This window comes from Tamandua tetradactyla, chromosome 6 (genome assembly GCF_023851605.1).
Source record: "Tamandua tetradactyla isolate mTamTet1 chromosome 6, mTamTet1.pri, whole genome shotgun sequence".
In the NCBI taxonomy this organism is placed as follows: domain Eukaryota; kingdom Metazoa; phylum Chordata; class Mammalia; order Pilosa; family Myrmecophagidae; genus Tamandua; species Tamandua tetradactyla.
This window is the reverse complement of record NC_135332.1, coordinates 123,057,482-123,074,664: the sequence shown is the minus strand read 5'-3', so window position 1 is coordinate 123,074,664 and position 17,183 is coordinate 123,057,482. Positions and strand designations below refer to the sequence as shown.

The 17,183-nt window shown below is 37.0% G+C and overlaps 1 long non-coding RNA gene across 32 annotated transcripts in view; it reads left to right on the top strand.

The window, feature by feature from the left end:
* LOC143686324 (uncharacterized) overlaps positions 1-17,183 on the top strand; it is a 123,824-nt gene that overhangs the window by 28,073 nt on the left and 78,568 nt on the right. The window contains exon 5 of one of the 32 annotated variants that reach the window (XR_013177065.1): positions 3,226-3,467. The exons of the other annotated variants lie outside the window; for them this stretch is intronic. This is a non-coding gene — a long non-coding RNA (uncharacterized LOC143686324). Of the gene's footprint in view, positions 1-3,225; positions 3,468-17,183 lie in introns of those variants that run through there. 32 annotated transcript variants of the gene reach the window in all.

The following is a 17,183-nucleotide window of genomic DNA, read 5'->3' as shown; positions in this document are numbered from 1 at the left end:
TTTTAAGATTCTGTTTCTTAAGACCCCACTCCTGGTACCAAGATGTATTAGTTAGTGTTCTCTAGAGAAACAGAATCAACAGGGAACACTCGCAAATACAAAATTTATAAAAGTGTCTCATGTGACCACAGGAAAGCAGAGTCCAAAATCCACAGGGCAGGCTGTGAAGCCGATGACTCCGATGGATGGCCTGGATGAACTCCATAGGAGAGGCTCACCAGCCAAAGCAAGAATGGAACCTGTCTCCTCTGAGTCCTCCTTAAAAGGCTTCCCATGATTAGATTTAGCATCATTAATTGCAGAAAACACTCCCCTTTGGCTGATTACAAATGGAATCAGCTGTGGATGCAGCTGACATGAACATGACCTAATCCTATGAAATGTCATCATTGCAACAGAAAGGCTAGCACTTGCCCAATCAGATAAACAGGTACCACAACCTGGCCAAGTTGACACCTGTCCCCAACCATGACAAGCAGTAAGACAAAATGACATCCTGAAGTACATTACAAGATGGATGCACCTTAATGACATAATGCTAAGTGAAACAAGCCAGACACAAAAGGATCGATATTATATGATTCCATTTTTATGACCATGGTAAAGGTAAAACCAGAGACTTATAATACAGAATATAGGGGACCTAGAGACACATAGAAGCCAGAGATGATTGAACTGTTAGCTGATGAGGTTGAACTCAAATTTAAGGGAATAGATAGAAGTGAAGGTGGTTCACTAGTGGGTCTATAAGTAATATTGACACATTGAAGGTGAACATGATTGAAAGGGGTTGTATAGACCCTTGTGTCTCACTGACTAACACTACAAATATAAATAAGTTCTTGCATGAACTACTGCAAAGGTATGAATCTTGTGCAAAGAGTGTAAAGGTTCAGGGTAAAACTGGTATTTCATATTATGGGCTATGTTTAATAGGAAAATATCAACAGTACCACAGCAACACCAGGGGTAAATAATGGGGGGAGGGACAAGAGTTAAGGGCAAGTTTAGATATTCTATTTGGTGAGGGTGTGTTTATTGGTCGTCTTTCTCTTGGGAACAATGAAATTATCTAAAATTGAGTGTTGATGGACTGTGGACTTTGGACATTGTACATGATGTCTAATGAATGCAGGTGGCTGAAGGATGCTCTGACTTTGAAGTAAATTGGTGACTGATGTTGTATACATGTGATCGAATATTGTGCTGCTACAAAAAGGAATGAAGTTGTGAGGCATATAACTTGTGAATGAACCTGTGGGACATTTGGTGAGGCAAAATAAGCCAGAAACAAAAAAGTAATCATTGTGTGGTATAATTTAGAAAATGTTTATAAGAAAACAGGGGCCTAGATTGTAAGCTTTTCCAGCAGTCACATTTAGTCCAGAGTGGTAATTATTATTTCTGGATTTTGAAAGGTTATTTTATAAATGTATAAGCTGAAATTTAGAGATAAGAATGAAGCCAATCAGGTTGGGATTAAGGTAATTCAGAACACAGGGGTAAGGGAGACATTGTCTGCATTATAGAACCTCATCTACTCTCTGAGACTGAAGGAAGAAAGGTTTATTTTGTCTGGAACCTAAATTTTCTGTAGCACATAATCTAACTCAAGCTGTCTGGATAGATATTTAAACAATCTAAATACACGGAGCCCAGAATAAGAATGAAGGCCTTTAATCTCATACAGCTTAATGTAATTCCCAGATATATCCAGGCATATATTAAGCTGATAATCAAAAAGTATTGATAAAGTCCTTTGAGGGACAGGAGAAGAAATATGGAACTGTTAAACTTTACCACCAGGGAAACCCCTGATACCGTGTCAAACATTAGGGATACCCAAATCAATAGGCCAAGCCCTTAATCTTGAAGATTGCTCTCGTGAAGCTTATTTACTTGTGGAGAAGCTTAGCGTACCTGTAAGTATGCTAAGAGTTACTTCTGGAAGACCTCTTTTGTTGCTCAGATGTGGCCTCTCTCTTTCAAAGCCCAACTCTTCAAGTGAAATCATTGCCCTCCCTCTTACATGGAACATGACATCCAAGGATGAAAGTCTCCCAGGGATGAGCCTGGCTTTGGCACTGTGGGATCAACAATGCCATCCTGACAAAAAGGAGGGAAAGAAGTATGACAAATAAGGTATCAGTGGCTGAGAGAGTTCAACTAGAGTTGAGAGGTTACTCTGGAGGTCACACTTACATAAGCTTCAGTTAGACATTGCTATCTATCATAACTTGCCAAACCCCAACCAAACCATTCCAGTCAATCTTAAAGGACACCTAGGGCAACACATATGATTCTACATTGGTTCTGTGCACTAAGGTAACTTTCCAGAAACTTACAACCTCCAGATGGATTCCTGGACCAGATAAATCCTGAAGTGCAGAGGGGCCAGCCTCTCCAGAATATCAACTAATTCCATCCCCTATCCCATATTATCAACGGTTCCTTTCAATATGAAAAAGTTAGAATGGGCATAGCCCAAATACCCCTAAAGAGTGGAAGAAAGATCAAACGTGATGGTGGAGTTATACAGAAAAAATAGGATTTAACAAATGAATGTGATTGTTGAATCATTGTATTGATATTTCTTTTATTCACCAGTGTCTTACAGCACTTAGAAGTAAAAACTTAAAATTGTGTAATTGTAACCCACGTCAAAGTCTGAAATGTGTTCTACAACTAATTGTTGTGATGTGTTTTGAAACTATTGCTTTTTTGTATATATGTTATTTTTCACAAAAATAACAGAAAAAAACAGGCTATTGTGATGATAAATAAAAAATTCCTTGTAGCCTCCAGTGTCCTGGAGCAGCTAGAAGGAAATATCTGAGATGTGGAAATGTGGTAGCGCATGACAAACTCTGGGATCTATCCTGTAACTACTTTTTGAATATTGCCTTGAAAATTATTGCTTTTTTCTTTCTTTGCTTTGTATATATGTTATATAATTTAATAAAAAAGTTAAAAAAGGGAAAAAAGACTAATAAGTTGAAAAAAAGCCTTAGTGTATCTCATCAATTCTGAAGCAAAAACACAGTAAAGAATTAGTTAATAAATGTGATTATATAAATATTAAAAGCTCCCTGAAAATAAAGATTAAAATCAACTTTAAAGAAAAAATGCCCAATGGAAAATTCTACTAAAATGTTCCTCAGTTCCCTAAAATTCATACAAAAACTGAACTTAATCCTTTTCCTTACAAAGCTGCTCTCCTTACAGGATTTCCTCTCTCGGAGACATGATCTATTCTACCACTGGAGCCAAAACCTGGAGCTCATGCTTGACCCCTCTTTCTATATCACCTTCCTACAAGTCCAAATGCTTTTAGATTTGACGTGTCTTTCTAATAGGTCTCCTCATGTCCATAACTATTATCTCTTTTCTAGGTTTGATACACAGCATTTTTTGCCTGGGGAGAAAATCACAACAATTAGAACAAAAACCCTGTAATTAAAAAACTGAGTTTTGAGCCCTGGACCCTTCACTTCTTGGTTATGTGACTGTGACTAAATTACTGAACCTCATGTCCATATTTGTAAAGTGGGAGTAATTATAGTGATGATGATGGTGATGGTGATGATACCTATTACATAGGGTTATTGGGATCCAAATCTAAGTTTGTCAGACACGAAGTCTGGGCTTTTCACACACTGCCTTATCATCTAGCATGTAGAGTTTCTTCTAAGGCATAATCTGAATCTACTGTGTCTAACTAAAGATTCTCTCTGTTTCACTCCAATGTCTTTCTGTTGATCTTGATACAAAAAGCAATGGGCTTACAAAAGGATATTATATAAAACATTAAAATAAGAAAAAAATTCAGTCTCACTGATATTTCTGTTGCAGAAAAAAAGACTACACATTCTTTGATTACAATGGCCAATATTTTTTGAGAGCTCGAATATGTCACACATTGGGCTCTTTACATATATTACCTCATTTTTTTCCCCAGAGTGGTTGAGTTTGGTGGTGTAGGCTGTACATTCAAGTGCACCCTATCTAAGCGTACTATTCTCATCATACCAGACATCACAGACCTATAGCTTTATGACAGTGTTCCATTGGATGGCTATATAATGGCTTAACAACACTGCAATGTTACACATTTTATGAGATGAAGTAGAGTGTGCTGAAGAAGGGGTGCCATTTTCAGGGTCACACATACGTACCAAGTGGGTTTGCAGTCATCACAGTTACCATCATCTTCATCTTTATTGTTTCGTTTTTGTTATTATCCCCTTTTCCCATGTGAGAAGTCTGAGATTGAGCATTTTTAGCATTTCACAGTGAGCAAATGGGAGAACTGTGACTGGAATTCAGATCTGATATAATCTTAGCACTATGTCACACAGCACATCTCCCATAGCACCCAGTACAAGGCTCAGCACTTAGCAGTTTATCAAGTGATACCGAAATGATAGAAGTCAAAATGTGGACATATTAAAACCAGAATTTTAAAAATGAAGAAAACCCAACAGACAGAAGCATAAGTAGATCACAAATAATAGGCTAAAATCAAGCTTTCTATAGTCCTAATTCCATTTCTATTCCTTGTATCAACCTAGCTCTAGGATAATGGTGACTTTAAGTAATAAAACATATGGAAACCTTCTTTTGAAGGGAAAGTATACTTCAGAAAAGCCATTGCATTTTAACTCTAACAGGGAATCTGAATGCTGGTCATTTAATTTAGCTCAGCAGGGTGGGCATGGCCTGGGGCAAAAGATTTATGTATTTTCCAAGGCAGGGATTGCTCTGTGTTGGGAGCTGTTGGGGAATGCTTTGATCAGATTGTGTTTACAGCTCTAGTAAAATCCTACGAATCATACACTTAAGCATGTTCAATCAAAGAAGGGGAGAACATGCCCTGAAAGGTCAGACACAAGCACGAAATGAGGCTGATTCCAAGGCTCTTTGTCACCTCAGGCAATAAGGCATCCTGGCCAAGCAGAGAAGCTTTTCTGGTGATGTCCTCCCACCTTCCTGGCTTACTTCCTTCAGTTGTGAAACATTGCTGTTCTAAGCATCTCTCCCCAAAGCTTTTAACTTTTCATCAAAAACTGGTATGGTTTATTGCCTTAGCCATTCACTTGGTTTGGAATTTTAGATAAGTGTTTTAATAAAGGAGGAAAATTCGTCCCTATTACTTCTGTTCATAGTGTTAATTGATGAATATGATGATCAGAAAGTAGGGTCCAGGAAACACTTTGAAGAGGGCTATACTTCTTCTGGTGCCTTCAGCCATCTGACTCTGGACCCTTTCCATACCTTGGGTCTATTGTTTACTATTTCTCTTAGCTATCCACAGATGAAAGTGTTCTGGCTGTGACAATGTTTCATTTTCATCACCTTTCACTCAGCTGATATGTCTTTGTGAGCATCATCATGGTTGACAGTGATGATAGATATGGCAACCAAATTAAGCAATGGAGATAGGAGCTCCCTGGCTTTGGAAGTACAAGATGCAATCAAGAATTGGGGTGGAAAAAGAAAGTGGTTCTTTGTTCTGGCACTAATCAGAAGTACCTTAGAAGTTTATGTTTTTGTTTTAATTTGCTTTAAATAAATGTAAGTTTCCCAGAAACTTCCAGGAAATAAAGCATATTGGGTGGACAGGGCGGGGGGATGGGTTAGGACTCTGCGATTCAAATGCTCAAAGCCCAATAATATGAATAGCTCTGGAGTTTTGATCTATAATCTGGTAATATTTGTCAGATTTTAAAATACTTATACCAATCGCACTGAATACAGAAAAAAGCTAAAGGGATTGAGTGAGCAGTTGGGTATAATATATAGTATCCCAACAATTGAGTACAAAGACAATCTAGCATAAAGACAATACAAATCCCTGAAGGAGAGAATTTAACAAATGAAACAGGAAAAAAAAACCCGTTTTCAAAGTGTCAATAGATTAACATTTCTCTGAGGTGAAGAAGAAACTAAACCGATCTATTGAAAGAATACTTGATATATGAAGATAAATTGATTCAGGGCTATAGGAACTGAAACATATTCTAGGTAAGTTATTGGACTCAATGTATAAAGAGAGAATTCTTCAGTCATCTGAGTAGAAAAAAATATTATTAAATGAGGGGAGAATATTCAAGTGACCTTGTTACTTTCCATAACAACCTTCGATGGTGCAATGCCTACAAAGTACTGAAGGATTAAAAAGTGTAATGTAATTTTATTGTATCCATCCAAGTAATAGTTCAAGAATAAAATCCACAAGCAGGTTTTCTCAAAGATGAAGGGGAATACTTAGGTAACATAGCACCCATAAAACCCTCCAGGAAAAAAGGAAAATTTAAAAAAAGACACTGAAATCCAATTAAATATGAACTTGAATGAAAGGAAGAATTCAACAATGGAACATCTACCGAAAAGGATTTGAAGTAAATATTTAATCCACTAAGATATGGATTATTTTAGATCAAATAATGAAAGACATTATGCTAGCAGGTCAGAATGCAAATGTCATTTATTTAGACAAAGTAAAAATACTACAAGCAACAAAAATTGAAAAGTGAGGGGAAGATGAGAAAGGAGGAAATATGAGGATGCCAATCAGTTCCTCTCTCATTGGAGAAAGACAATCAAAGCTGTCTGAACTGAAACTGTACTTTTAAAATGCCATGAATATTCTGATCTCAGGGTTTTAAATAATCTTTTCCCTGAAACCTAGGGGAGACATTTTAAAGTCATGTATATTTTGTAATAAAATTTTCTCTGAAAATTTGTCCTTCTATTCTTTCTAGGTTAAACTCAAATGAAATTTTTGATGTTTTAAGTCGATACATTTTGTAATCTCATTGTTGTTGCATTATTTCTATATTTTTCTGGATCTCTATATTTATTTGTCTGTTATTATGCATATGGGCATATGTTTGTGTATGCATAAATGTACTTACTTTTCTAATAGTTATATTTTGTTCTTCTACCAGGTAACCCATTGCCACAAAATAGAAGAGAATAAGGATGAAATAATATATGCAATATGAGAATGGTTAGAAAATGGTTGATAAAATTTTTCCAAATTTTTGTTTCTTCATTTCTAAACTGGGGATAACACTGCTACCTTGGTAATTCATGTAGATTAAACAAGATGAAACATCCAAGGTGGGGTCTGATGCAAAAAATGACTCAAAAAGGGTTGTCACTTTCATTTTATTTTTACCTGAAAGAATTATTGAAAACGTGAAGATGATCAGGCTGAAATGTTTGCAGAAACAAATTTTCATTAAACATTTTAAAAAGGTAGCCTTACATTAAAGGAGCTGTCCAGCTAACTGCAATAAATATGTTCTCTGTGAGCATAAGTTACCTTTAGAGGAAGTATCGCTCAATGAGAGACCTGAAATTCTGCAGAATTTCAAAATCACTGCAACCCAAATAGACTACACCTAAATTTTATTTTGAATTTAACGTGTAAATTAAGTTGAAAATCAAAGTTTTGATGTGTAAAACTTTTGAAAATCAAAGTTTTGATGTGTAGGATTATAGTGTATGCTTGTAATACTGTGCATACTTTAATCATCAGAATACCCAATGTGCTGACCATACCAGGTCATTGTACATTACCAAGAAATAGAGAAGGAAGATTTTGTTAAAAAAGATGTCTTGGACTGAGCATTTACATTTATCTCTACTTCCCTTTGAAATCTCACTAAGACAACTGTAAAGGACACGAATGTTATAAACTTACAGAGACAAAAATAATGGTAAACAAAGAAGAAAAGTCAAGGTGGAGGAGAGATTTTCACAAAATCTGGAAAGATGGATACTTTGCGCTCTCTTGAGGAAGGGCTGAGCATTTCACAGGCAGTTGTATGTAGGGTAATCAGATTGGAATGAGTGTGAAAACTTTTGAATTGTATGTGAAGGAAGGTACATGTGTATGGGTATGTGTTTATGTGCTCGTTATCCAAACAGATGGAGTGTAGTGGAAAACGGTTATTTTTGTTATAGCCGAGATACCATAACTCAGTTCATATATATTGTGTAAGAGTAATAATATTTGCTGAAAATTGGGCGTTGCATCATTAGACACATGTATTTTTATAACACAGGAGAAATCTTATGTGATAATGCTTTTCTAAATTTCTTTGAAAAGCTGGTTGTCTATACGAAGTCATGACAATGTTAAAGTGTATATGATACATGATGTAACAAATGAGGCAATTCATTTGGATTTGCTTGCACAGAAAATAAGCTATTTGATATTTCTGTATTTTATGGCAGATTAGTTTTGATCATGGCAGATTATTATGTTCTTTCTGAGTCATTAAGAGCTATTACTGACGTGTACCAAACTGTGTTTTGAAGTTTTAAAACATATAATTTGTAGATAAAAGCGAAAGCATGTAGCTTGTCAAATATCCTTTTATTTCCTATTGAAAAGAGGAACTAAATTCTTCAGTTCAATGTTGAATTATCATAAGGTAGGGAAATCAGTAGAAAATAGATATTTTAAGAAGTAAATGCTATTTCAATATTTTCAGGGGAACTGTAGTAAAGTTCATACTTTTCTATATCTGCATATCCATTTCCCAGACACTTTTACAGTTAGCAGGATCATGTGACCAGCTCTAATCAGTGCAATTAATGGATCTTATTCCCAGTGGGAGGTTTTTTTTTAATAACTAGCATGTCACCCCCATAATCTAACTTTCCTTTTGGTGGTGCCATAGAAGCTATTTATTGAAATGATGGTACTGCAAAAGATGCAGCCTGGATCTTTGAATCACCACCTGGAAAAGAGCAGCTCTGTAGAGCAATCTGACCAGCAAAAGACTGTGTATATAGAGAATAAATGTTTATGTAAGAAACTGTTGATGTAACTGGTACATACTTAACTGACCAGTTTATACATAATACATACATGTACTATGCAAAATCTGTGTGTAGACTTACAGATCCATACTTTAATAGGACAGGATACTCTCTAATCTTTTCTTTTTTGAGATGAGTAGTCCGGGAATCAAACCCAGGTCTCCCGCATGGAAAGTAAGCATTTTACCACTGAACCACCTGTGCACCCAATACTCATTATTTAAAGGTACCCCAAAGTAATTGCCCCTTCAATCAAAGGAAATTTTTAAGTGTAACTAAGCAGTACCTGATTTACATGATTTTAACTGATAAATCTGATCATAAAATTATATGATTTAAAAATTAAAAAGCTTATGGGGTGAATTTTAGTCTTTATTGTTCAATAATAGACCATGTATGTGGTGAGATTTTTTTGAGCCACTAAATTAGTGATGTATATGAAAGCAATTTGTAAACTGAAAAGTACCATAAAATACAAAGCAATCAATAGCAAGATCATCGTCATCAACTTCTTGCTTCATTAAGAGTCTTAGAGCTGGGCCATGCACTTAGGAGGGATATATGTTTATGATAGTAGTAATTCAGTCAATAAACTAAAGCTTTTTAATCTGTGTGGTGCTGAGTAATCTATTTAACCGATTCACCTGTTAATTTGCAGTTCAGTACCTTGACTGCCCTAGGAAGTTGTTTTGACTTCACCTGGACATGCTTTAGATGGTTGTAAAGTACATGAGCCCATGTTGCACATGCCAAGCTGAGCCCTGGGTGCAAAACAGTGACCCACAAGAGGGGACATCTAAGCTGATGGTGGCTCTGCTCAGCGTCAAGATTTTTTTCTTTTTGCATTGTTTAGTTTTTACAAATTTTGTATCTTCCCACTGTTTTTGTTTTCGTAGTTTTAGAGCACTCTGGTCTCATCAGACCTGTCTATTTCATCAGATTCGTCAGAATAATTTAGCCTAAAATTAAATGTTTCTGCAGAGATTACCTTTTCTTGTGGCAGAATTTTCTGTTTTAGAGGAGTCAGAGTCTCCTGTCTCTGTCTATGGTTTAGATCACATCCATTCCTTTTCTTTTTAGGCATTTGCTCCATCAGTTATCACCTCTCTCTTCTGAATCTTCAAATGCTTTACACCATTGTGAAGTCCTCTCATTGCCCACATAACTTTCTTCCACCATGTCTCTATGCTCATAAAGGAGGTGTATTCCCCGTTTTCCTTTTGCACTGTCCTCCAGGTTTGATATCAGGGTTATATGAGCTTCACAAAAATATTGGGGAGCTTCCCCTCTTTTTCTATTCTCAAAAATGGTGTGTATAATATAGGGGTTGTCTGTTTCTTGAAGAGCTGGGAATACATTTAAAATCAGCTGAGCCTACTGTCTTTTTATGGGGAGAAGGGGAATTGATTGCTAATCGATTTATTTAATGGCATTGGTTTTTATAAGACATTCCATTTCTTCTTTTGTTAATATTTGGAAATTATATACTTTTTTTCTAAAAAGTGACCATTTTATCTAGGTTTTAAAATCATTAGGATAATCATGTACCCTCAGGAATTTTTAAAAATTCTTTTGAAATTGTAGATAGATCTAGTTTTTTAGTCTATTGTTACCTATTTGTGATTTTTAAAATTATTGGTAAGGCTTTTCAGGGACATGTCTAGTTTGTTCATATATTTCTTCAAAGAAAATCTTTGTTTTTGCTGGCCCTCACTATCATTTTCTCTCTCACGAATTTATCAACTTATTTTTATTATTTTCCTTTTTCCTCTATCTTTAGCTACATGCTGTTGTATCAGGTTTCTGTGATACCATGCCATGGTAACTCCAAGCCATGTTACACATACTGTCTCTAGAACTCCCCTTTTTCAGTTAGCTGTTGCTACATAATAAATCATACCTAAATTAATGGCTTAAAACACTACCATTTATTAACTCAATTTTGTGGCTTGACAATTTGAGCTTTGATCAGCTGAGCAGGAGTCTCTTGGTCGCATCTGGGCTCACTCACACATCTGCATTCACTTGGCAATTTACATGTCTCACAGTTGTCTGCAAATGGCCCAGGACTGGTTTACTGCTGGCTAGATGCCTCCATTCCCCTCTGCAGGGTCTCTCACCATCCAGCAGGCTAGCTTGCATGGTGATTTTAGGGTTCCAAGTAAATCAAAAGAGCAAGCTCCAAAGCACAATTGCTCTTCAAGGCTCTGCTTGCATCATGTTTGCTAACATCCCAATAGTCATAGCAAGCCATATAGCCAGCTCAGATCCACAGTGTGGACACACAGATTCCATCTCTTGATGATAAAATCTTCAATGCCATGTTTCAAGAATGTGGATGCAGAGAGGAAAACAATTTATGACTTTTTTTATGTTATGTTACAGCCAGCCCTCTGTTCATACTTGTCATAAATATTCGTTCTACTCCTATATGCAAAATATACTCATCTCCATCTAGGATGATTGAAAGTTTCATCCATAATCTTGATCTTGTGATTTTTCAACATGTGCAAATAGTTTCTCAAATGTTGTTCCTATTGATCCAGAAATGTATGGACTAAAAAGATTTCCCCAGTCTCTTATCCTGTTTGCAGTTATAATATAGAGACAAGATAATTGCAATAAACCTTTCTGCTCAAAAAGAATAAGAAAGAAGACACATAGCAACCATTGGTCCCTAACGGTTCTGGGGAGACTGAAGCTGAAAAAAAGCTCTGTTTTCCAATCCAACAATTCTGCCTAAAAACCAAACTTTAGTTTAGTCTTTAGCTTATGTCTGCAATCTCTTATTTCATTGCATGCAATGAAGACAAACCAAAAGTCACTTTCATCATTCTGCCTGAAAATCTCCTTAGCTACATCCAAAATTTCATTAGGTACATTTTCCATTTTTCAAATTTCCACACACAATTCTGCCAATAGTTTCCCAACTGCCTAATATGAGTCCCCATTTTCCAACCCATTATAGAAATTTCCTCACCAGATTTTTAGCCCCCACTTTTTCCTTATCACTTTTGCAGACTTCATTAATTGTTTGTTGCCTGATCCCAGAGCCAATGGTTCATGTTTTAGCTACTTGTTACAAAAGTATCCTACTGCTGGATAAAAATTTCTGTGTCAGTCATCTTTAATGATGAATAAAATTGACCTCAAAATGTGGTGGCTTAAAACAACCATTTATAATTAATCATTCTACAGGTTGACAATTGGTTGTAGGCGCAGGGGTGTGATTCTTCTGCTGCTCTCAGCTGGACTCACTCATCTATCTGTGGTCAGATGGTGGTCAGTAGCCTAAATGTTACCTGTCATTAGGCTGGCAGTTGATTAAGGTCCAGGCCATGTGCCTCTCATGATTTAGCAGGTTAGTCAAAGTTATTGCAGGGTTTCCAAAGACATCATGAGAAGGAAGGCCCCAAGACATGATTATTTTTCAAGTTTCTGTTGTGTTACATTTGCTATCACCCCATAGAAAGTCACATGATTAAAGCCCAGGTTTAATGGGTAGAGATAAATTTCAAAGTCACTCGGCAATGGCTTGTGCAATCATGAATTGGAGAAATTGTGGCCATTATCTAATGGCTGTCTTTCCTTATGTGCTTTTTGGGATTGGCATTTCAACCTATATTGCACAGAACACCCACTTTGGGGTCTTGCTACACAGGCACAAATTCTTTGGCTCTTCACAATTTTTTTCACATGCTATGTGGTCACATCCACAGGGCTTTCTGTGACCTTGAGGGAAGGTGAACAGGGGCAGATAAATGAGCTAGGAAGGAGCAGGCAACCACTGAGCCTGGTCCACTGTCCAACTCTCACTGTCCTAGAGTGCATGACGTACATAAAGCAGATTTGATTGGATAAAAGAATCACATTGTATGATTTGGGATGTTTGTCTATGGGTAGAAACAAAACTCAGAGAGAAGTAGTGTCTGGCTTTATTATAAATAAGTACCCCAGACTGAAATGAGGATATAGAATCAGGTCTTGAGGAATGACTTGAAATTGGAGGTTGAGTGTCTAATAACTTGCAAAGTATGGGTACAGCTGTTTGCTGTCCTTTTAGACTGAGCATTGCCTGAATTCTGCCCAGCTGAATGCATGCCTAAGGCTGGTCTTAACATCACCTAAAAGGCCTGGATAGCCCAGGTATTCCCCCAGGCTTCAGGGCAGTCATTGGAGCTGGGGTTGTTTAGAGGCCACAAGCCAATCATCAATGACCACAAGTAATATTTATACCCCATGGTGTGGTGTAAATATTAGCATTTTCTTTTTGTGCTGCTATTTGACAAAGGCTGAGAAGCACTAATCCATTCATTTCAACAAAAATCTATTGAGCATCCTGTTATAATACTTACCATAAACCTAAAGTGAATATATAGATACATAAATATTATTTATATATATGTATATATAATATATATACATAAATATTGATTTATATATGTGTATGTATATGGTTCCCATTAACATGAAAAACTCCAAGAGGGCTGGGGCATTGTCCATGCTATTTGTCTCTGTATCTTCAGTTCCTGGCACTTGCTTGGCGTCTGCTAAAATATTCATGGAATAAAGCATCCAGATTTATGCTGAAGGTGTAATCATGAGCATCACATGGCCTCTGCCCTTGAGGAGTTTCTTGGCTAGAAAGAAGCAGTCCATTTAGTGCTCCAGCTGCACACCTATCTTTGAGGCCCCCTTCTTGAGATAGAACAATGCCTACAGTTTATAGCAATTTTATAGCAAGTCTTTAATGAATCTAAAAAATAATTTCCAGTAGAAAAACAGGCTTCTGTCTGCCGCCATGTGGTAACACTCATGCAGCTTTCTTGGAGGCTCAGGCCAGCATGGAGAAGATGTGCCCAGCTGCCATGCCTGATGATTGTCCCCTGTCGAGTTAAGGGGAATGTCCCGATGCTACTTTATTACAGGTTAGAGGTTGTGCTTTCTCCACCATTACAGAGTCATTCACACAGAATCATTTTAGTCAGACCACTTGCCTGCCAAGTAGAATGACTGAGATTGACTGATCTGAGCAGAAATTATGGTCTATAATTTTTTTTTTCTGCTTCATGTGCAGAAACAGCCTCCAGCTGAATTTAGTTGAGCCAGACTAAATTGCATTTGATTCATCTGCTTTGCTGCAACTGGTCTGAATAACAGTATGGTAGGGACCCAGAACTGCAATCCTTTTATTCATATGGCATTTAAATTGTGTGCAGTAAGTTAGAGTGACTGAATCTTTTGGCTTCATTTTTATTTTCTCTGGTCATTTAAATCATAGGAAAACCTTTACATATACAAAAATTTCAAGTTTTTAAAAAGTACTTTTATGCATATTAAATCACAGCCTCACCCTTAGAGAATGCTTCACTTAAAGATTATTTTGCTCATGAGTTCATAAAAGTAATATATGGTGTGAGTGTTATGTGCTACACATGCTATGTGCTTTACAAGCATTAACTCTCTGAATCCCGACAGAAAATCTCATCAAAGTAGGCATCATCCTCATTAACAGCTGATGATCCTGGGATTGGAGAGGTTAATTAACCTGCCTAAGGTCAGACAACTGGAAACTGTAGCTGGGATTTGCACTTAAGCAGGTGGAGTTAAACGGGTGCTATTACCTTCTTTTTCTCTCCCTCTGGCATCCTTCTTTCCTTATTTTACTTAATAGTCACTTATCCAAAATGGTGCTTTACTGTGTGCTAGGTAGTCTTGTAAGCACTTTGCAAATATGAACATATATAATTTTCATAACAATTGCCTGTTGCATTTTCCAGAGGAGAACATGGATCCACAGTGAGGCTGAATAATTTGCTGTAGCTAAAATGTGACAACCAGGACTCAAACACTCAGTCTGGCTCCAGGATCTATGTCCCCAGCACTACCCTATGCCGCTCGCTGTGCTGTTTGATATTCAAAATGTCAATCTCTCTTCCCTTTCTAAATTTTCTTTCCTATTGTCTCCGCATATACAAAGAAGTATTTTCATTTCTGTTTCATTAAAGATGAAAAATTGGAGTTCATACCATTTAGGATATAATCTATATAAATGCAAGACAATTGGTTTCATTTTCAATATTGTTGTGTGTGCACAGATATTTGCAGTTCTCTTATTCTTACCAGGCTCCACCCATTCTATCTTCATAACCTTTTCAGCTTATCTGTTTAAATTCTGATCTATAAGGGGATCCGCATCAGAACGAAGCCAGGCATTAGGGGCAGTAAATGGTGGTGGTTCTCGGTGTGTCCTTTCCTGCCCCACGGTCAAGTACCACCTGGCTAAGTGGTTCTGAGCAAAACATTTGGTATCAGGGAGAACTTCGATTGATTCAGGGTTCTCTAATTCTATGTAACTTTCAGCAAGTTATTTAATCTCTAGGTGTCAGTTTCTTTATCTGCATAACAGGGTAATAATAATCCCTAATATATAAAGTTTCATGAGAGATGTATATAGGGTGCTTAGCACTGTACCTGGCTCAGTAAATGGTGGTGATTATTAAAATAGTTCTAATCACGGAGACTGATAGATCTTCTTCTAGACTGCCTGCCATGTCGTAACCAACCATCTCTAGCTTTCCTTATAATAAAAGATCCCTATCCTCCCTCTGCTCTGGACTTTCTATCAGGACTTTCTAGGACTGGCGTCTCTGGCTTCAGCTACTTCAGCCTTCATGGTAAAATGCTATGCCATTAGCTCACCTTGTAGATGGTTCATTAGAGGAAATAGGGATTTCCCAGAATGAAATTCATAGCCTGCTATGTTTTGATCCCCTTACCTATCTCATATTTTTTTCCCTTCTCTGACATCTTCTTTTTTTCTTCAGAGGGTCAAAACCCATTGTTCATACCTCCCAAAGAACGTGATAGTTCCTCTTCAGTCTAGGGGATGTCCCATCTTATCCTTTGCAGTTGTTTCTTTCAAATTCAGACTTTAACTTCCTTTATTAGACTTTCTCAAACATTTCTAGCTCATTTTTATTGCTCCTCTATCAGTTGAGATTTGATCAGAAAAACATAACTATTGGGATGATACAGAATATGGAGTTTGTTATAAGAATTTGATCTTACACGTCTTGGAAACTGGTTAAACATTTTATTGCAGTTGTTTCCGCATCTGATCCTGGTAATGAAGCCAGCAGGGTAGCAAAGGTATGCATGGAGAGGAGGAAGAAAGGACAATAGAACTTATGAGGACAAACTAGGACTTGCATTGGTCTCATCCCACTACCAAGTCTCCCATTATGATGATGAGGGCAACCTAAAGAAATGCTGGTACTCTTTATCATAGAGCTAAATGTGCTCCTAGCCAAAAATTCAAAGACTTAGGAGGAGATCCAGTGGGAGTAGGATTTGCTGTAAGGCTGCTTCCTACTCACACCAACAAGGTAAGCTGGATCAGTGTCTATAGGTGTGAGTGCCAACTGAGTCCAAGACTTGCACCAACACTGAGCATACAACGGATATGGCTGCTGCCTCAATTCTGCCTTTGTAACACCATGCAAAACGTCTTTTGTGGCCCACCAGGAGCCATGAGGAAGAGGGAATTCCAAGAAATGTATTTGCAGTTGGCACAGTATAAATCCACTGTATTCTATCCCTTGGAGCTTGCCATTCATATGTACTTCTTTTAACCATTTTTAATATAATGTCCAAATAAAGACAATAGTGAAATGATGCTTCTGCCTAACATGAGGCAGCTATCCTTTGTACAAATGACAGTGCTCTGACTCCACATAAGAGGATGTAAATTTTCTTTACTCATTTTCTAGATGAATCATATTTCCTCTTTGATAGTCTGTAACTTAAAGGCAGATATTTAAGTTTAATTACAGAAATAGAAGAGGAGACAAAAAATGGTTACTATATATGCAAATATATTTTGTATTCCAGGCATACTCCTCCATACACCCTCATTGTGTAGTAACAACTGAATTTCTCTAGGATAGTCAGACTTGATCACTCAAGCAATTAAAGTTACACTTTATCTGTCTGTTGATTTATGGCACAAGGAGCCCAATATATCCAAGTGTTAGTTTTAAATTTCAGTGTAATCAAATAATGACTGCATCACCTAGTGAAAGCTTTACATCCTTGGGAACTAGGACTTTTATTTCAGCAAAGCCCAAAGCTTCAAGGATAAGATGCTTTTTTAGTGGTGGGAAAGGTCTGATGCAGCAAATTGTCCTCCCTCATTTTGGAAGAGCTATTTTGACATACCTTAGACAACTGGACTTCTAGAAATTTCACAAGGCAGCAGGCCCATGAATTTTTGTGGAATTTATTTCCACTGGCACATATGTATCTAGGCATCTAAAGTAGCTGCTACTACCTTCTCACCCTGC